Raw genomic sequence first — 21,722 nt, 5'->3', positions numbered from 1 at the left:
ATTAACTTGGTTCCAAAGCCAAGTTCTCAACTATTATGCTGTACTTGAAGATACTTGTTCAAATTACCTACAGTAGTAGTTTGATTTGGTGGCTTCTTTGAAATTTTCATTCTGGCTTAAAATTTAAAATTAAATTTGATTTTCGTGGGAATTTTGTTTCTGTTTAACCTCTGATCCTTATATTTCTTATACTTCCTTTGCATTTTTGTTGCTTTTGGATTTTGCCTGTATTTTGTAAGTTTCCTCTAAATTATTTGCGTTCCTTTCCCCTTCTCCCCCCCCCCTTGGAAATACATGCCCTAATGTATTGGAAATCAAGGGAGAAGTAAGATTTAAATAGAAAATTTTGTTTTACGCACAGATTTTCAAGCACGTCTTACAGGTATACCTAATCATATCTATTTTAAAACCACCTCTTAAATTTCATCAGGAAATAAAAACTAGGCAAAAAATGTTTTGTTGAACAAATGATAAAGTGCCTAAAATATGTCAGTGTCTGTGCCAGGAGTAGGAGAAGACATCTGCCATTTTTAAATTTTACAATATGATGAGGAAGATGCACAATGAACAGGATTGCAGGATGCAGTGATGTCACTGTAGCAGAGACTGCTGTTTGCCACTAACACATTCTCCTAGCCATCTGCACAAAAGACATTTACCAGCTTCCCTTGTAGCTAAGTGGAGCTGCTTACCAAGTACTCAGCCAAAAAGAATCAAAAGGTTTGTGTGTTTCTTCGAAGTGTTCCTGCACTCCTTCCTCTCAGCTGGCTAGAATGTAGATATGATGACTAGAACTCCAGTAGCTCCCTTGGACTTTGCGGTAAGGCCACAGAGGATGATGGAGTAACAAGATAGAAAGAGCCCGAAGCCCTGATGACTGTGAGGGAAGCTGCCCTACTAGTCCTGACTGTTGCCTCTGGATGTGTTTTATGTGAGGCAGAAGTTTCTTTCTGGTTCAAGTCATTCTGAGTTTTCTGTTACTCAACGCAAATGCAAATTCTAACCAATGTAGCCACTAGAAGGTTTTAAGCAGGAGTGGGGAATGTTAGATTAGCATGGGGATCACTAAACCATCGTGGGTTCCCCTGCAGAATGACAAACTTGCATCTCCTTTTCGTTGAAATTGGTAAATCAGGAGAGACTCTTGGAAAGAATACCCTGATTTTAGCACAGATTTGAATAGTGTTTCATGACTGCCCAATATAAAGAATAAATTCAGGTGGATTCTAAGCTACTTAAACAACAAAAGAAAATTGATTGAATCAAAAGGAAATACGGCTTTCCGGTCATTGGTGTCAGACCTAGGTTTAAATCTCAGCTCTGCCAATTATAACCATCACCCTACCAAGTTATATGAGTACTAGTAATGATAACCATCTGGAGAGCATTTCCTAGTGGTGTGCCACGTGGTTCTGGCCTGTTCGTTATTTTTGCCAACATCTTGAATGAAGACAAAAGTTTTACTATGGCAAGTACCGTGGAACAGCTTGCTCAATTTCTGTTCCAGCCTCTTCCTCTTATGCAGACCCTGGGAAGCCCAAAACTACATTTTCTAGACTTCCTCACAGCTTGGGTTCTGGATATGAATTGCATGCTGTCTATTCGATGCATTCTTGCAAGATCTGGAGGATGAAAATGAAACAGAAGCTATCCTCCTACCCATTTTGGGTGATTTTCTTGAAAGCAAGCTCATAGCAGCAGCAATGTTCTAGAGGCCATTCTTGAGATTCTTTGGTATCTAGGGTCCACGTCCCAGTGCCAAGTCAGCAGTTCCGTGAATATCAAGATACAGTCGAGTGGCGGCAGTGATGGTAACAGCAGCAGTATCAGCAACTTCCTGGTCTGGCTTCCTGATCCGTGGAGTGGTCTCAGGTATGAACTTGTCCCCCAAATGATCAACTCTACCGTGTTGTTCTGGTTGTCATTTCTGGAGGCACAGTCTAAAGCTTGTTCTTCCATGTTATGTAGAAGTACCAAATTCCCTGCATTAAGTATTTTTTTGCTTAAAATACCTAGAATAAACATTTCCTACACATAACTCTGACTCATGCGCCTACAAGGTAGGAGTCATGAACATCGGAGATCCAGACCTGGTTCTGTCATTCTTTCCCCCTCTTTGCACTTTATGAAGAATAATGACCTCTGTTCTGGTTACATCCCAGAATCTTTTGTGAAGTTCAGTGAGAAATGACAATATTTTGTAAACCCTAAATATAAACTATTATGATTGTTATAAATGCCTACATAAAAGAACAGACATTCACCTAGGAGTGGGAAAAATTCTTGTCCTTTTTAGCACTAAAATGCACTGTTTTACTTGAACACACACATATCACATCTGTCAGGAGGTAAAGTAAGAATTATATTCAGACAAAGGGCTGAACTTTGAATTAGGTTATGTGTCCATAAGAAATCACCGTTAACAAAATTTAATTTAAACCAAGTTATTGTCACCTGAGCATGTTTGTTTAACTGACACCTTCATAGATTATTTAAATCATGATACCATGTATTTAGATTTCACATGTTTGAAGGACACAGAGTTTAAATTTCCTACGCCAATTCACCCCTAGTCAATATAATCTCTCTACTTAGTCTTTCATAATTTTACCACACCCTCACAACAGTTCTGAAATGGCTGTCTCAAAATTACTGGTGATTTCATAATTAGTAAATCCTGCGACACTGTTCCTTTGGTTTCTATGGCTTTATTTTCTGGTTCACTTCCTACCTCAGACCCCTCATTGCCCATCTCTCTCATAAATCGGCTTCCTCTGCCTATTATTTAGATATAGAAATCCTTCAACATCCTATCATTGTCTTTTCTCATTCTGCTTTCTCTCCCTAGTCATTTCTAACACTCCTACAGCTCCTCCAGATGGCTTCCAGCATCTCCCTGACTTCCAGTCTTAAAATCTAAGCACCCAGAATTGAAATCCACTCTCTTTTCCCCAACCCTCTCCTCCTCCTATTATTTGTTAACAACATTACCATCATTGCAGTCACTCAGTTGAAAGCTCATGTGCCCTTTCCTTCATCCTCTCCTCAACATCAAATTAGTTTCCAAGTTCTATACCTTTGATGTCCCTATCTCCTTGTTCTTCTTTTCCCTCCTGATCCTGCCCTGGTACATGGATTCATTTCTCACTTGAAATATCGATAACTTAATTATCTCTCACTTTTCTAATCATCTCTGTACTATGTCACCTTTGAAATCCTTAACTCAAAAGCCTTTGATATTCAGAAATCAGTGTTCTTCATATATATAAACAATAACCAGCTAGAAGATATAATGCAAGAGAAGATCCTTTTTATGCTAGCAAGAAAAAAGATAAAATATCCAGCCATGAACCTAATGGGAAACGTGCAAAAGTTATATAAGGAGAATTTTTAAAACACTTTTACTGAAAGACACAAGGTAGACTAGAGCAAATGGAATGAGAAAACCGTGTTCTTAGATGGGAAGACACAACATCACTAAGATAATTGATGAATTTAACATGATCCCAACAAAAATGTCAATCTTTTTTTCTAGACAAGTTGAATGTATTCTTAGAATATAATTAATTGTAGCCCCCCGCCAAAACAAAATCTTTAAAAAAAAAGCAATGTCTGAGGGGTTGACCCTACTAGGTATTAAACATAGAGTCATATTCCTAAATCCCTATAAGTAAAGTCAAATAACAAATGACAAAGTAGGAAGAGATATTTCTAACACATACCACATACAAAGGAGTAATGGCTCCAATATGGAAAGAACTCCTAAAAACGGGGGAAGAAGGAACACCAACAACCCCATAGAAAAGTGGACAAAAGATGTGAACAGACAGCTCACAGAAAGAAGAAATGATCCTTAAACATTAAAAAAAAATTCTCAACCTGATTCATACTAAGAGAAATACAAATTAAAACTATGCCAAGTTGGCCCTCCTTACCTATCAGTTTAGCCAAAAAAATAAAATAAAAATCTATGCTTGATGCCATCCTCTTTTAGAAACATTGGGGGAGCACAGGCATTTAATATTGTTTCCTTGCACATTTCGTAAAGAATCTACTAGAGAACAGACTTCAAATGTCCAAACGACTAGAGAGATGTCAACCTAAGGACCGGTGGTGAGCATTAAATACCTATTTACTTGTAAAACAAAGACCACATGAGGGTTAGAGAAGAAAGAGCATACTATGTATTGGCTATATGCTCTGAAAATGTATATAAAATCAAACTAAAGAAAATGGAGAGAGTATATGCAAACAGTTTTTAAACTGTTTCAGTAGTACTGGTGATGGTACAATGGGTGATTTTGCTGAGACTGTAGTGGGGTATAATGCAAGACCATGCACACTGTAATTGTGTGATCTTCTAATTCTATCATTCTCTGGTCTCTGAGAACCTGGATTCTCAGAAGAAAGGTGATACCGATGTAAAACAGAAGATGTTAAGTAAAAACATTACAGTCCTGACTTTGCATTGGAAGTATCAGTGTGAACTCATGGGATATCTTGCCATACGATAGCAAGGAAACTATCAAATACTACTGAGGTCATGTCAAAAGGACATAAGACCCAACTTGAAGAAGCTGCCACTGGCCAGAGTTGGAACAATTAAACTCCATAGGGGTAATAACTTCAGGGGATTGACACACTTAAAATGTTTTAATCCATGAGTTTTAATGATCCTAAAAAATTAATTGGTCACCTTTTGAGGGTGATAGGCAACCAACTTATTATTTTTAAAACTGGGTAAAGGGAAACAATCAAATATTTATCCTGCCTTTCCTATGTGAGCTATACTACTGGATAATCAAATAATAGATGAGGGGGAGCTACTCTATATAGAAATGTTTTAGCTAATAAGTAAGGGAGTGATAAAATTGGAATATCGTCATTTTGCAATCCCTAATGAATTGAATGGATCTAGACAATGGGCATTGACAGCTACTAATATCACAAAGAGAGAATTAAAAAGACATCATGTGCCCCAATATAGAAGAGTACAGTTCACAATTAAGTAGCCTTGCCTCCAAAAATTAAACTGAAATCTAATCAAGTCTCTGTACCCAATTACCAATTTACAGGAAGTGCACAGATCATGAAACACTGCATCATGGAGATATAATCAGTAGAATCCAGAGTCTGGGAAACTACAGGCCAAACAGTTGAGTTTCTTTAACAAATAACTTACAAGGAAAAAAAAGAAAAAGCAATGGAAGGAGAACCTGTAGATTAAAAGACACTTTTTAAAACGTTATATTAAAGTTCATAGTAAATAAAGGAAAAAGGTGGAGTGAGTAGGGCTGCTGTGGATTAAAATAAACTGAAGAGCTATAAAAATCACATTCCATGTGTGGACCTTGTTTAGAACATGATTTAAACAAGCCAGCTAACCAAAGACATTTTTTAGATAGGGAGATTTTACTTTATTTTGTTTTTCAATTTTTATTTTATTTTGAAGTATAGTTGATTAATAATGTTGTGTTAGTTTCAGGTGTACAGCAGAGTGATTCAGTTATACATGTATCCATTCTCTTTCAAATTCTTTTCCCATTTAGGTTATTACAGAATATTGAGCAGAGTTCCCTGTGCTATACAGTAGGTCCTTGTTGGTTATCTATTTTAAATATAGCAGTGGGAATTTTAATATGGACTGGGGATTAGTCAATCCCAAAGAATCATTAGGTGTGACGATGACATTTTGTTTGTAAGAAAATGTCCATACTTTTTAGAGACGCATGCTAAAATACATAGAATTGAAAACACAGGATGTCCAGGATTTGCTCTGAAATACTTTGGCAAAAGACAGAGCGGAGGATAGAGGAAGAATGATAAAATCTTGACACAGGCATACCTCAGAAATATTGCAGGTTTGGTTTCAGACCACTGCAATCAAGTGAATATTGCAATAAAGCGAGTCACATGAATTTTTTGGTCTGCCAGTGTATGTAAAAGTTATGTTTACACTATACTGTAGTCTATTAAGTGTGCAATAGCATTATTTCTAAAAAAAAAAACAATGTACAGGGGCTTCCCTGGTGGCGCAGTGGTTGAGAGTCCACCTGCCGATGCAGGGGACACGGGTTTGTGCCCCGGTCCAGGAAGATCCCACATGCTGTGGAGCGGCTGGGCCCGTGAGCCATGGCGGCTGAGCCTGCGTGTCCGGAGCCTGTGCTCCGCAACAGGAAAGGCCACAACAGTGAGAGGCCCACGTACCGCAAAAAACAAAACAAAAACAAACAAACAAACAAAAAAAACAGTGTACATACCTTAATTTAGAAATAATGCTGTTGGGAAAATGGCGCTGATAGACTTGCTCAACTCAGGCTTGCTACAAACCTCCAATTTGTAAAAAACACATTATCTGCAAAGTGCAATAAACCAAAGCACAATACAATGAGGTATGCCTATAATTGTTTAGTCTGGGTATGGGGCTTATAGAGATTCACTGTTTCGTTTTGTTTTACTTCTGTACATGTTTGAACATTCTTTCATTTACAAAGGTTTTCATGATTCTCCCTTCTATTAAATAAGAGATTTGAAATATGGAACTCAAAATCCAAGCCTTTTAGATGGTATTCATGGCATTGCACAATCAGCTCCTTCAAGTCACATGAGCTGAAAAAGAGGGCAGGCATAGATTCCCAAGGGAAAACCATGGTGCTGTTTCTAGAAGAAGGAGAATCAAAGCCAGGCAAAAATCATAATAGATGCCCACCATTGTTCCCACACAACTTTTTGAGCTTCATCTTACAAAACGCATGTAGGCAAACAGGACCACGTGCTATGTCCTGAGTAGAGTGCATTCCTATGCCTGTTAGTCTTGCTCAGGCTGTCCTCTGTACTTTTTTTTTCTTTAACTGAGGTCATACTTTCCTTCAAAATCCACCGCAACTGCCATCTTAGGGGTAACCTTTGCCTTACAAGCCTATAAAATAAGAAGACTCCTGTGGCACTGGATTCAGCCTCTGTGATAGTATTCTGCCTTGTATGGGCAAACGTGCGTATCCATAGCCCCCACTAAATTGGAGGCTCCCTGAAGTCTCCTTTCATTGTATACCTCAAACAATGGAGCCCAATGAACTGTCTATAGCAAGGGCACAATCCTTGTTTGCCTAATTGAATTAACACCAGGGATTTTCAGATTGAGTTTCTCAACAAGGCACGAAGTATTAATAAGCTAAGAACTTGTCATCTTTCATAATAGCAAATAAATGGAACATTTATTATCCAATATCTCTTGCCTGTTTAAAGACATTGGATATCGTTTTAGTTGAAGTACTAGATATTAGATCCAAACTGTCTATAGCGAAGATGACTGCTTTGAGGTCTGTAGGGGTAGACTGAGAAGTGTTTGTATTTTGAAATATGTTAATTTTTTGCCAACCACAGCAGATGGTCACCCTTACTGCTTGTAACAGACATTTAACTGATTTGACAATAGCCTTATGGTCTTTCTGGTAGGACTCCAAATATTTGCATTAAACAGATCTTTGATTAAACTACTGTTTTATCATGAGTCTGTAAATGGTAACATCCTCAAATCTAACTGAATTCCAATAAGAATATAACATTTTTATATTTTTATTTTTGTGATTGGAGTCTACTGTTGTCTATGTGAAATTATGCTATGCAAATGTATATTTTTTTAATTTAATAAGCCCTTTTTGAAAGGAAGTCTTGACATAGGCTTGTGTTTGCATTTGCAAATCAGAACTGCTTCTCTCTCTTGTCCAGGTGATGTGGTCCTACATATGGAAGGTGGGCTTCACCTATGGGAAGGAAGCAGGAGACACATTCATTGAGCACCGTGGCAGGTACCTTCATTTAACTTATTCCAAAAAGCCAAGGTCAATGTGGGCCTTTGAACATAATCACAAAATGAGGAACTAGTTCCTCCCACTTGTCCATGATCTACTACCCACCTACAGGAACTACACACCAAATATTCCTGGATCTTTAGATCCTGATATCTCAGAGAAGTTAGACCACACCCTCCTTGTTCAAATGGGAAAACTGGGTTTGGAAAGGTGAGAAAAGTGATGACTCAAGACCAATACTCAGGCCACCTGGCCCCTGGCCTCCAGTATAAATTCAGGGCCTCCCTGAGAACGAGAAGCTGCCTGAAGTTAACCCACACTTGCGGTTCACTGTTACTTGCAGCTGAGAGCACCCTAAACTGTTATGCTTCTCTTACCCCAGGTCTCTTCCCTCCACACACCTCTATTTCTGTGTTTTGGCCTTCTTCCAACCATTTTTATAATCAGACAGCATTAAATCTAGGGGGGTGTGTGTGAATTCTGAGTGAGGACAAATCCCCCAGCAAAGAGACTTCCATTAAAACAAATTCATACTTGTTGCCTTATCTCTATTCCAGAGGCAGAGATGCCCAGCAGAATGGTCTTCCTGAATGGATTTGCCTAGTTATAATAAATCTGGGGATCTCTAGGAGTGGGAGAGCTCACTCCTCTGCCTGCAAACCAGTCACCTGGTCTTCTGCCCCAAGAACCATATCATCGATTCCATTGCTCACTCATGAATAAGCTTTGTGCTGAATGATTTTGGCCCCATGGCCCTGATCCCTTAAATGAATGCCCAGGATATGACAGCCCCCAAACACATTACTCTTCTTCTAGTTCTGGATGGAAAATATTATATAATGCTTAAGGCTGGACTTGTTCCTAAGCCCTTGAAATCTTCAGGCTCTTTGATACCAGGGACAAAACTGTATTTCTTCTATATTTCCCCAAATTATGACTTGTAAGGAAGATATATAATAATTAAAAGTCCTTATTAATTGAATTCTGCCAACAGACTAGCAACTCCCCAGACTGATAACAAAGCCAGGCAAAGCAGTTGTCAGTTTGAGGATGGCATCTGTGGAGGCAAGCTCCTGCTCTCCCTGGCTTCTTCTTGATCCAGGCAGAGAACATAAAAATTTCTTGCATCAGATACCTGATTGAGCCCCAGATCAAGGCAAAATGCCAATGCTTACATGAGCTCTGTACTTCCCATCTCCTACCTTGGGCTATAATTAGCAGACTGGGAAATCAGGAGGTATGAGAGCATGTCTTCAAAATTGAATGGAAATCAATGGGGAAATGACTTGCTTTACCGAAATCTGTTCCACATGCAAAGTTCCAGGAATATTTTAAAATAAGGTCTATTACAGGTTAAATGCAACATCTAAATAACCTTCAGATTATCTAGCGAATGACATTTCTAGATGATCTTTAAAATGCCTCCCATCATATCTCTTTCTAAAAGATGTAGGAGAAGTAGGAATATTAATAAATTAGTTCATACTTATGAATATTTCTCACAGTCTTTCCAATGCTCTTCAGTCCCTTAATAATCTACATGTAATTTTAAAACTTTTTATTATGGAAATTTCAAACAAATATGTAAGTTAAGAGAACAGTATAATGAACCTTCATGTACCCTTAACCCAACTTAAATAAGTATCAATTCACAGTCAGTCTCATTTTCTCTGTACTCCAATCCATTTTCCCCATGTTCTCCAGATTATCTTGAAACAAATCTCAAGTATATCATTTATTTTAAATATTTCAGAAAGCTATAACCATTGTTCAGTCCAGTTCTCAAAAAGGCTTTTTCTGGATCACTCCTGATTTTTAGTAGTCAGTAGTTGTTTAAAACTTTGATACAGTTTCTACAAAAATAAACATATTTACTTACAAATTTTTTTACACTGATTTAGTTAGTTCATCCATTTGTCCATCCATTTGTTCATTCATCACACGTCAGAAACATTTATTGGGAATTCCCTTGCGGTCCAGTGGTTAGGCTCCATGGTTCCACTGCAGGGGGCATGGGTTCAATCCCAGGTCAGGGAACTAAGATCCTGCATGCCACAGAGCCAGAAAAAAAAAGAAAAAAAGAAAAAGGTTATTAAGTACTTAGTATGTACTGGACCTACTTGGAATTCTGGGAATACAGCTATGAACAAAGTAGACAAGAACCCCTGATATTATATTTTGGTAGGGAGAGGAAAATAGTAAACAAATTAGAAAATTCATAAACAAGTTTATTTCAAATGTCAAGAAAGAAAGGAACAAGGTAATGTGATAGTAACTCGGCCTGGTGGAAGGAGGGGAGGTGTGACATTTCAGCTGATACCTGAAGAATATAAAAGAACAGCAATTTGAAGACTGGGTATAGAGTGAACCAGGCAGAGAAAATCAAAAAGACTGAGGCAAGGAAGAGATTTCTGTGTCAGGGAACAGCAAGGAACACAGTGTAAATTCAGCATAATAAACAAGGGAGAAACTGGTCAGACATACAGCTGGAGAGTGTGGTAGACAGTGACCCCCAACAAATCATCCCTTCCAATATTCATGTCCTTGGTATCCTGCATGCCACACAGCCAGAAAACAAAAAGAAAAAGTTTATTAAGTACTTAGTATGTACTGGAGCTACTTGGAATTCTGGGAATACAGCTATGAACAAAGTAGACAAGAACCCCTGATATTATATTTTGGTAGGGAGAGGAAAATAGTAAACAAATTAGAAAACTCATAAGCAAGTTTACTTGATCGTGTGCTTTGCTTTGGCCAGTGGGACATTAGCAAGCATGGTAGAAGGAGACTGGATTAGCACTTGCACACTAGAGCTTGTCCTCTTGGAACGCTGTCTCTGGAAGCTAGCCACCATGCTGAAAAGTGACTTGAGCTAGACTAGTGAGTGATGAGGGGCCACATGGAGACACCCTCTGGAGGATGAGAGTTCACCTTGGACAGTGCAGCGCCACCGAGCTCCTAAAAGAACGTGGTCACGTTACTGCAGTCAACCCACAAAATCATGAGAAACAATAAATCACTGTTTTCAGTCATTATTTTGGGGGGTGGTTAATTACATGGCAATAGAAAATGGAAAGAGAAAGTAGCACCTGGAAGTGGGGTGCTGCTGTAACGGAAACCTAAAGCAGGTGATTTTGAGATTGAGCCATGGAGGAAGGCTGGAAGGGTGGCAAAGGCAGTGAGCAAATGGAACGCTGGAAAGATGGTCATCTGTGTTGTAAAGCTGGGGAACAGCTGGTAAAGCTGATGACTGCGGTAACATGTAAGATAGAAAATGTACTTAATGAACTTGTGGATCTGTCCAAAGGAAACTTCCAAGTAGAATGCCAAAGGGGTTAATCTGCTTCTTTTAGCTGCCTGTCATAAAATATGGGAAGGAAGGATGAACGAGAATTTCAGTTTTCAAGCAGAAAAAATAATAAATGGCCTCAGCATGCTGCCAGCCAAACGTGATCTTAGTCAAGATCAAGTTGAGGGTGTGGCTGTAAGACCTATTTTAAGACCTCAGAGCCCAAAATGCAGAGGGCCCGTTCCCAAGAGATGTGTGGATCGGTGTGTGACTCTTGTCTAATGGAGTAGATTATAATTTACCATACAGAACATCCACAGCATTTTAAAAGGAACTGTACACACTTAAAGGAACAAAGACAGTTGAAAATGAAAAGAGGCCTCTGGGCTCCCACCTTTCCATGAGCAAGAAGCAGACTGAGAAATCAGCCTCAGAGATGAACCATTTCTCATGGAAAATGAAAAAGATCTCAGAGGACAGAGCCAACAGCTAAGAACAATGGATTGAGGAAAAAGTGAACATATTAGAAAATTCATAAACAAGATCATTTCAAATGGCAAGAAAAAAAGAACAAGGTGATGTGATGGTAATTTGGCGGGGTGTGGTGGAGGAGGGAGCAGAAGCAGGCCCCAATCAAGCAATAATCCCTCCCTCCAGACCTAGGGAAACTGGCAACATGTGTACAGCTGGCTTTTAGAACTGCTGAGGACCCGTGCCTGCTACGTGCCTTTAATGTCCTCCCCCTGAGAACGGGAGCATCTGCTGCTATCTTATCCCTCTCTCACCACTGCATGCGGGGTTGGGGGAGGGGGGTTGGTGATGGTGGCAGATAACTTGAATTTTTAGTTCACAGGTTTCCAGACTGAGAAAAGCCACACCCAAGCAACCTCATCCACATCCAGACCTGATCCAAATGATGAAATTCTGGGCACCGAGCAGCTGCCATACTGGGTGAGACTTTGGGAGGTACTGGAAGAGATGAATGTGTTTTGCATAAGGGAGAAATGCCAGTAATTTATGGCCAGAGGATGGATTGTGATAGATGATAAAGATGGCCACAAAGGGCTTCCCTGGTGGTGCAGTGGTTAAGAATCCGCCTGCCAACGCAGGGGACATGGGTTCGAGCCCTGGTCCGGGAAGATCCCATATGCTGCAGAGCAACAAAGCCCGTGAGCCACAACTACTGAGTCTGCGCTCTAGAGCCCGTGAGCCACAACTACTGAGCCAACGCGCCACAACTACTGAAGCCCGCGCAGCTAGAGCCTGTGCTCCGCAACAAGAGAAGCCACCACAATGAGAAGCCCACACACCGCAATGAAGAGTCGACCCCACTCGACCCATCTAAAGAAAGCCCGTGCACAGCAACGAAGGCCCAATGCAGCCAAAAATAAATAAAATAAATAAATAAATAAATAAAAAGTAAAAAGATGGCCACAAAATCTTTTGTGTCCTTGCATAGAGACCAGAAGTCTATTTCTCCTCCCCTTGAGTCTGGGCTGGCTTCGTGACCTGTTTTGACAAATAGAAGCAGCAGAAGTGATACTGTGCCAGGTCTTAAAAGACTGTGCAGCTTCCACGTTTGCCCTCTTGGAGCCCCAAGCCACATGGAAAGAGGTTCAGCCACCCAGATGGAGAGCTGAAAGGTGCCTGGCTAAAAGAAAACTGTTTCTCTGCTTGTAGCACTTCTGACGCCAAGTGTGTAGATTTTCCACACCAAGCAATTCTCCAATTCTCTGTGCACACGAAGTGGTGTCCCACAATTTAATTCAATTCTGACATTATTAATCTAGAGTTAGCACACAGGTTAAGGGGATCAGTCCCACTATGCAAATAGTGGGTCCCCAGGTTACCCACACTTCTGTCCAACTTCTATCCAACTTCTGTCCAACTTCTGGCTACGAATCAGGAGTTCCCACGACCCTCCCCTCAGGTTTGATAATTTGCTATAATGGCTCAGAACTCAGGGAAACACTCTGCTTACTATTATTGGCTTATTATAAAGGATACTCTAAAGGGTACAGAGGAACAGCCAAAGGAATAGGTGCATGGGGTGGGGTCTGGAAGAATCCTGAGCACAGGAGCTTCTGTCCCGTGAATTTGGGGTGTGCATCCTCCCGGCACATAGACACGTTCACCAAACTAGAAGCTCTCTGAACAATCTATAGTTTAGTCATTTTAGGAAGGTCCCATTTTGTAGGTATGATTGATTAAATCACTGGCCATTGATCATTAACTCAGTCTCCAGCTTCTCTCCTCTCCATGGAGGCTGGGGGTGGGACTGAAAGTTCTAATCCTCTAGTCACTTGGTTGGTTCCTCTGGTGACCAGCCTGTATCCTGGGGCTTTTGGCCACCATTCATCTTATTAACATAAACTCAAGCAGGGTTGAAAAGGGTTTATTATGATTAACAAAGGCCCTTCTCTCACCACATCACTCAGGAAATCACAAAAATTTTAAGAGCTCTGTGACAGGAACTGGGACGAAGACCAAATATAGATGTCTTATTTTATCACAGTGTCACATTGGCCAAGCCCTTGATGTTCCAGCTGTCACAGTGAGACACCAGACTTATGGGAAAACCTGTCTTGAATTCCCAGCCGCAGGCAAAGAGCTGTCCTGCTAAGTCCAGCGAACCCAAGTTGCACAAATGTGAGTAAATGCACAGGGATTGTTTTAAACCACTAAGTTTTGGGATAGCTAGTTACAAAGCAATAGATGAATACAACAGAAATATAGTGATGGACTAATGATAGCTCAAGTTCTTTGGGGTCCACCCTTCAAAAGGTGGAGGTTTTGCCTGGGCTCACTCATAGGGCTGCATTCAGCTGGAGGGTTAGCTGGGCTGGAAGGTCCAAGACAGCCTCACTCACAGGGCTGGCCATTGGTTCTTCTCCATATGTCCTCTCATCTTTAGTAGGCTAGACCAGTTTCCTTACATGGTGGTCTTAGGGCAGCGTTCCCAGAAGGAAAAACCAGGAGCTGCAAGGCTCCCTGAAGATGAGTCTCTACGGACTTATACAGTGTCACTTCCACCACATTCAAAGCAAGTCAAACAGTCAGCCCAGATTCATTCAAGAGACGGGAGAGAACCAAATAGTTTCTTTTCTCATCTTATTGATGAGAAGAGCTGCAAAGTATTGTGGCCAAGTTTTTCAATTTACCATCATGTCACAAAAATTTTAGTGAAATGCCAGATATTTGTGCTTAGGAACAGAACTAGAATGACTGTACACAAAATAACATATAGGACATTTTAAAATTAATCTAAGAAAGCATTATATCATCATTTTTACTTTAGCCCTATTGTCAAAACCACCTTAACTTTCTTTTTTTCTTTATTTTTTAGAAAGCCAATTTTAAAAGATACCAAATACTAAAATAGGGTCTCCGAACTGTTTTATGAATTACCAAACATTTCCTCAGGTCTTGAGATCATCCTGCATGGCCCCCATCACTGGTGAGCGCTTTTCTGCCCCTGAAATCCTTTTAAGCCTGGGGAAAAGAGAGTAAGGAGAAAGTGGAATGTGAAAGCAGCAATCAGCTGGAAATTCTGTCAGGTAAGACCTTTAGATCATTGGGTAGGTCCCTATCTATCAGAAATCGTGCTCTAAAAACTTCTGTAAAAACCTACATTTCAAAATGTTAAGCTTAACTTTTCTGGACTTGTCCTTGAGTGATTAATAGTTAGAAACGTACTGAGAACCAGCTCTTATAGAGCATCCTTTCGTTCACAAATTCCACAAGTATGGGTTTGCTAAACTAGAAGAATTAGAGAATATCTGCATTTAGTCCAAGATATTTATGTCATGGGTCATAAAACAATGGTGGCACTTATCTAAGCCTGATAAAGGAAACTTACCCATTTACAGGAATCTTTATGATTGTTTGTAGCATCTTTTATAATCTAGAGAAATATCTTGCACACAGTGTTTTGATCAAAAATGCTATAAGAGGGCTTCCCTGGTGGCGCAGTGGTTAAGAATCTGCCTGCCAGCTCAATGTCAAAAACACAAACAACCCAATCCAAAAATGGGCAGAAGACCTAAATAGACATTTCTCCAAAGAAGATATACAGATTGCCAACAAACACATGAAAGAAGGCGCAACATCACTAATCATTAGAGAAATGCAAATCAAAACTACAGTGAGATATCATCTCATACCAGTCAGAATGGCCATCATCAAAAAATCTACAAACAATAAATGCTGGAGAGGATGTGGAGAAAAGGGAACCCTCTTGCACTGTTGGTGGGAATGTAAATTGATACAGCCATTATGGACAGCAGTATGGAGGTTGCTTAAAAAACTACAAATAGAACTACCATATGACCCAGCAATCCCACTACTGGGCATATACCCTGATAAAACCATAATTCAAAAAGTCATATACCACAATATTCATTGCAGCACTCTTTGCAATAGCCAGGACGTGGAAGCAACCTAAGTGTCCATCAACAAATGAATGGATAAAGAAGATGTGGCACGTATATACGATGCAATATTACTCAGCCATAAAAAGAAACGAAATTGAGTTATTTGTAGTGAGGTGGATGGACCTAGAGTCTGTCATACAGAGTGAAGTAAGTCAGAAAAACAAATACTGTATGCTAACACATATATACGGAATTTTTAAAAAATGGTTCTGAAAAACCTAGGGGTAGGACAGGAATAAAGACACATAAGTAGAGAATGGACTTGAGGACATCGGGAGGGGGAAGGGTAAGCTGGGATGAAGTGAAAGAGTGGCATGGACATATATACGCTGCCAAATGTAAAATAGATAGCTAGTGGGAAGCAGCTGCATAGCACAGGGAGATCAGCTAGGTGCTTTGTGACCACCTAGAGGGGTGGGATAGGGAGGGTGGGAGGGAGATGCAAGGGAGAGGAGATATGGGGATATATGTATATGTATAGCTGATTCACTTTGTTATAAAGCAGAAACCAACACACCATTGTAAAGCAATTACACTCCAATAAAGATGTTAAAAAGAAAAAGAATCCACCTGCCAATGCAGGGGACACAGGTTCAAGCCCTGGTTCGGGATGATCCCACATGCTGCGGGGCAACTAAGCCGGTGCGCCACAACTACTGAGCCTGTGCTCTACAGCCTGCGAGCCACAGCTACTGAGCCTGAGTGCCACAACTACTGAAGCCCGCCTAGAGCCTGTGCTCCGTAACAAGAGAAGCCACTGCAGTGAGAAGCCCATGCACCGCAACGAAGAGTAGCCCCCGCTCACTGCAACTAGAGAAAACCACGCACAGCAGCAAAGAACCAAAGCAGCCAAAATAAATAAATAAAATATATAAATTTATTTTTAAAAAATGCTATAAGAGAGCTCAGTGTCTGCCTAAGAAGTAACACAGTGCATTCCTCAATAGAGATTAAAGTTGAAGCCATCTGTAGTATCGTTGAGGCAATCTTTTTTTGTTGTTGGAGAGGAGGTTATGATAACTGTTTTAGATAAAGCAAAAGTTGCATGCAATTTTTCAGTTCTACCACTAGATGTATCCATCTTCTTACCAACTTACTCATCTTCTTATCAACACAAGACAGAAATCTCCAGTGCATAATTTGTGCAAAGCTTAATGTTAGGCACTCCAGATTATCAAAAATAATAGTTGATGTTCTAAACATCATAGTAGTCTGGTGGGGACAAGACAAGAACTCAAGAATCTGTATTTCAAAGCAGAATATAAATGTCAAAATACAAATGAGAAGTTCTATGGAAACTCAAAAGAGAGGATAACTCCAAAACATTAGCAGAAGATTTTTGGATGAGGTAGCATATGAATTTTGAAGTTCAAGTAGCATTTCAACTGACTGAGGTGGAGAGTGTTGGATAAACAAACACAGAGGTGGGAAAGCATGATAATGTGTTCTTGCAACACCAAGAGATAAGACTTGAGATGTAGTGTAGGGCTATATTGTTTTAAATGCCAAGTTGAAGAGATTATAATTAATTCAATCAGTGATGGAGGTGCCCCCCCAGCCCCACCCCCACCCCCGGTTCTTTGAGACACCAGTCTATAAACCAGGCTCTGTTCCTCCACATTCCTTCCTTTGGGCAGAGTCAGGACTCCCTTTCCCCCACACCTACAGCCCTCCTACCTACTAGAATATCTGACAAATGTGTTGGGGGTAGTGAAAGTGAGAGATAAAAAATAAACCCAAATTCATTTTTCCCAGTTTTTCTCTTTTTATTAAGGGTACTCATGTTTTTATTATTTTGACTATTTTCGAAAATTTGGCTTACCACTAAAGAATGTATATTTCATATGATGAGAATATTCAAAAGAATAGACCACATTATGGAGGTAACTAAAATATCCACAAATGTTACTGAGTTGAGGAAGATTATTTGAACACACAGTGTATATTGCTCCAAAGAATAATGTCCAGTTAGGGCAGAGATTGCAAACTGGTGACTTGGGGTCCTATCTAGCTCAAAATATGTTCTGTAAGTGCACTTCCCTGGTGGTCCAGCAGCTAAGACTCCGTGCTCCCAATGCAGGGGACCCGGGTTTGATCCCTGGTCAGGGAAATAGATCCCACATGCCACAGCTAAAGATCCAGCATGCCACAATGAAGATCCCGCACTTCACAATGAAGATCCTGTGTGCTGCAACTAAGACCTGGCACAGCCAAATAAATAAATATTTTAAAAATATATATATATATATATATATATGTATATATATATATATGTTTTGTTAAATTTGCACAACATTAAAAAAAATTTTTTTTGAGGGCTTCCCTGGTAGCGCAGTGGTTGAGAGTCCGCCTGCCGATGCAGGGGACACGGGTTCGTGCCCCGGTCCAGGAAGATCCCACATGCCGCGGAGCAGCTGGGCCCGTGAGCCATGGCCGCTGAGCCTGCGCGTCCGGAGCCTGTGCTCCAAAACGGGAGAGGCCACAGCAGTGAGAGGCCCACGTACTGCAAAAAAAAAAAATTTTTTTTTGAATTACTTGATATTACTTTACAAATCATGAGGCTTTCACATGCAATCTAGATTTCTGGCTTCTCTTCAAATATTGTAAAATTTCATAACAAGGCATCCCCGTTCCCATTCGGCATAGTCAGCTGGAGCTGTGTAGAGACCACCCCCCCATTCAGTAACACACCTCCTCTCTAGTTTCCATGTGCCCTGCTCCCTTCTGTAATACACAGGACCTGCTTTCCAATTTATATTACCTGTCTGGCCCATAGACATTTGATTTGTGTGATCTCTATGTCTGCCCATTTGGATCTGCAGATTTTAGTATCTTTGTTGGACTGGTCATCACCAGTCTTTACACACTGATGTTCTCAAACTCTTTCCTGCATCCACATTTTGGTCAGTGTGTAAAATTGATTTTGTTGCAACTGAGCATATATGCCATCAATTCATTAAACTAAGTGGGTTGTGTGACTTGCTATTGAATCGGGTATAATCTTCTACAAGGAAGAGGTAAGAGACAAAGTGTAGAATCCAGAAAGATCACATGATTAATGGAACACCGGAGAACTTTGCCCCATGAGTATATAAGGGCAGCAAAAAAATGTCTATTCAAGTAACAATACAACGAATTCAATAACTATGGGTGCTCTGGTGGTGAGATATTTTGAAATATATTAATGTGTTTTTTACTTCTGTACTTCTTTGGCTATGCCTTCCCCCCCAATTTAGTCTTCATTGCCTTAAGAAGGATTAGGATATTTTTTAGCAGGAATGCAAAGTCATTGTTTAATCTTGAAGCCCGTTTCAGAAGCAAGAGTCTTGAAGCCAGGTGTACAGTCAGGGTCTAAATAGGAAAACAGAAATCCCTTTAAGAACTTACAGTATAGGAAAATTGACTTAGGTAACTGGGTTTACAGGAGATGGAGTAGGTGAGAAGCCAGAGACTGGATGGTGAAGTCACCCAGAGATGAGCCACATCAGCAAGACTGGAGGGGCAAAGGGAGGAGACTGTCGCTACAGGAAACTGGATCCACAGTGGAGTAAGGCAGCTCCTGCCAGAGGTACCGCAAAGGCAGAGAGAAATATTTAGAATTCTCCCTTCCCATCCCGGCCCCATCTCCTGCTAGTGTCATCCAGTGGCTGAGCCCAGCCAGGGTCAGTACCATGGGGACCTGCAGGCATCCAGAGCCCCCGGAGAGATGGACAGGGGCAGGACCAGAGAGCGCTAGAGGGCAAGCAGGTTCAGTGTCCACACACCAATTACAAAGGCCAGCCACTGGAGATAGAACAGGGTTTTGCTCTGTTTTGTTTTCATCTTCCTAAACGTTCTCTTTAAATCTCTAGACCCAAAGCCTGGAGGGCTAAGTTTAGAGTCTATAACATAAACCATAGGGTATAGAACATGAGGTCATGGCAATTTCCTGTCACACAGAAAGGCAATAAAAACCCTTCCTGGCTTGGGAGAAGGAGCTTGGAGGAAATACTGAGGAACACAGGATTCTCAAGCTCCATGAATGGGGACAGGCAGGGAAAAGGAGCCTCAGCTTGAAATTCCTAGAGCAGGGGGTGCTCATGCACTATTTTCTTTTCTTTTCTGTTTTTTTTTTCCCTTATTTTTATTTTTTTTTAATTAATTTATTTATTTTTGGCTGTGTTGGGTCTTTGTTTCTGTGCGAGGGCTTTCTCTAGTTGCGGCGAGCGGGGGCCACTCTTCATCACGGTGCGCAGGCCTCTCACTATCACGGCCTCTCCTGTTGCGGAGCACAGGCTCCAGACGCGCAGGCTCAGTAGCTGTGGCTCACGGGCCTAGTTGCTCCGTGGCATGTGGGATCCTCCCAGACCAGGGCTCGAACCCATGTCCCCTGCATTGGCAGGCAGATTCTCAACCACTGTGCCACCAGGGAAGCCCCTGCACTATTTTCTGTTTGGAAATTTGGAAGGACGCCACCTTAAAGAATACCCGACACCAACAATAGAGTAGCAATGGCGGGGTGGAGTGTCTAGGCAGAGAAACGGCCTGTGATTGTGGTTTTCCATGGGTTTTCTGGGGTTATGTGTGTCCTGGACAAGATCCAGAGGCCGTGTGCCTCCATGCAGGCTGCACAACAGCTGAGAGGGCGTTACTGGGGCAGGACTGGATTCCAGCTGAGGAGAGCAGACCCCTCGCGCAGGGAGGCCAAGGCAAGAGCCATAGGCTTCCAAGCAGGTGATGGCTAGTGGTGCACACAGCAGAGAATAAGACACCTTAGCTGAGCAAGGTGTCGTCTTAGGCCAACAAGCGGCAGAGGTCGGCAGATCAGCAGGTGAGCCAGACACTCCTCTGCGCAGCACAGTGCTGGACCCAGGCCACTTGCCACCTGTACTCAGAGCACAGGCCTGGGGCAAAGGGTTGGGAGAGTCAGAAAAGCCTAATCATGGACTTTGACTTTGAATTAACTGAATTTGAATTTTGAATTGGTTATGTAGGGAGAAAAAGAATAAGTTTCCTTCTACCCTTCTAAATTCTCAGCTGGGCCCCTATAACAGAAGACACATTAACAAGAGAAAACAAGCAGAAGTTTATTAACATGTGTATCACACATGTAACACATGGGAGAACCCAGAGATGAGTAACTCATAGGTTTGGTTAGAACTTTAGTTTATATAATATCTTAGCAAAGGAACAATAAATTTTAGAGAAGTGACAAGAAAAAGGACCTAGAGTCCCCAATGGGCAGCAAATTATGGGACGGCAAGTATATGGGAAACAAATGAGAGACAAAGGCTAGGTTGTAAACTTTGCATGTAAACTCCTCTGGTGTCATCTCCAGGCTGACAGGGTCTAAAGTCTCCAGTGATTCACTTTTGTCCTTCCTCGTAGAGAGGGGAGGGACACCTTTGTAAATTTATGTCCTACTTTTAGGCAAATAGGGGGAAGGCAGGTGGATTTTCTTTTTTCTTTCTTTTTTTAAAAGGAAATTATTTCATAAACAAGTAGCATTTTAAAAAATTCTGTTGAGGTATAATTGACATATTAGTTTCACGTGTACAGTGCAATATTCGGTATTTATATAGCGAAATTATCATCACAATAAATCCGCTTAACATCCGTCACCATGTACAGTTATATTTAGAATTCTTTTCTTGTGCTCAGAACTTTCAAGACCCATTCTTCTAGCTGCTTTCAAATATGCAATGCAGTATTCTTAACTGTAGTCACACTGCAGTGCATTATATCCCCATGACTTTCCTTATATCTGATTATTCTCATTTGCCTTTAGCTCAAAATAATCCTTATGCCTAAGTGGCATGTTCGGGGGTGGCATATTCTGTCACCCTTCAGTTGTTTTTCCAAAACAGATGAGATTTTAAACTGGAGCTGTTTGAGTTACCTTAAAGGAACAGGACGAAATGTTTTCCCACCATTTGTAGAAATGAGGGGCTCTTTCAATTTTTAATGACAAATAAAGAACCTTACATTTCTTTGCTTCTGAATCATTATGACCATAAACTTCAAACCTATTGCATATGAAGGGTTTCAGGTAATTTTTTCTGCTCTGAGTTTAAACACACAGACTACACACACACACGCGTGCGCACGCACACACACACACACGCGTGCACACGTGCGCACACACACACACACACATGCATGCACTACTTTGCAGCCCTTCGATGGCCTTCTTTATTCTAGGCTTTTCCC

General features: G+C 40.9%; 1 long non-coding RNA gene across 1 annotated transcript in view; it reads left to right on the top strand.

Annotated features, from left to right (window-relative positions):
• Positions 1-6,084: 6,084 nt before the first annotated feature.
• The window catches only part of LOC137229794 (uncharacterized), a 32,837-nt gene continuing 17,199 nt past the window's right edge, over positions 6,085-21,722 (top strand). The window contains exons 1-3 of the long non-coding RNA XR_010945847.1: positions 6,085-7,808; positions 13,616-13,749; positions 14,524-14,657. This is a non-coding gene — a long non-coding RNA (uncharacterized lncRNA). The remainder of the gene's footprint in view (positions 7,809-13,615; positions 13,750-14,523; positions 14,658-21,722) is intronic.

Source organism: Pseudorca crassidens, chromosome 1, assembly GCF_039906515.1.
Source record: "Pseudorca crassidens isolate mPseCra1 chromosome 1, mPseCra1.hap1, whole genome shotgun sequence".
Taxonomy (NCBI): Eukaryota; Metazoa; Chordata; class Mammalia; order Artiodactyla; family Delphinidae; genus Pseudorca; species Pseudorca crassidens.
The sequence above is the reverse complement of the archived record's forward strand: the minus strand, read 5'-3'. Positions and strand labels throughout refer to the sequence as shown.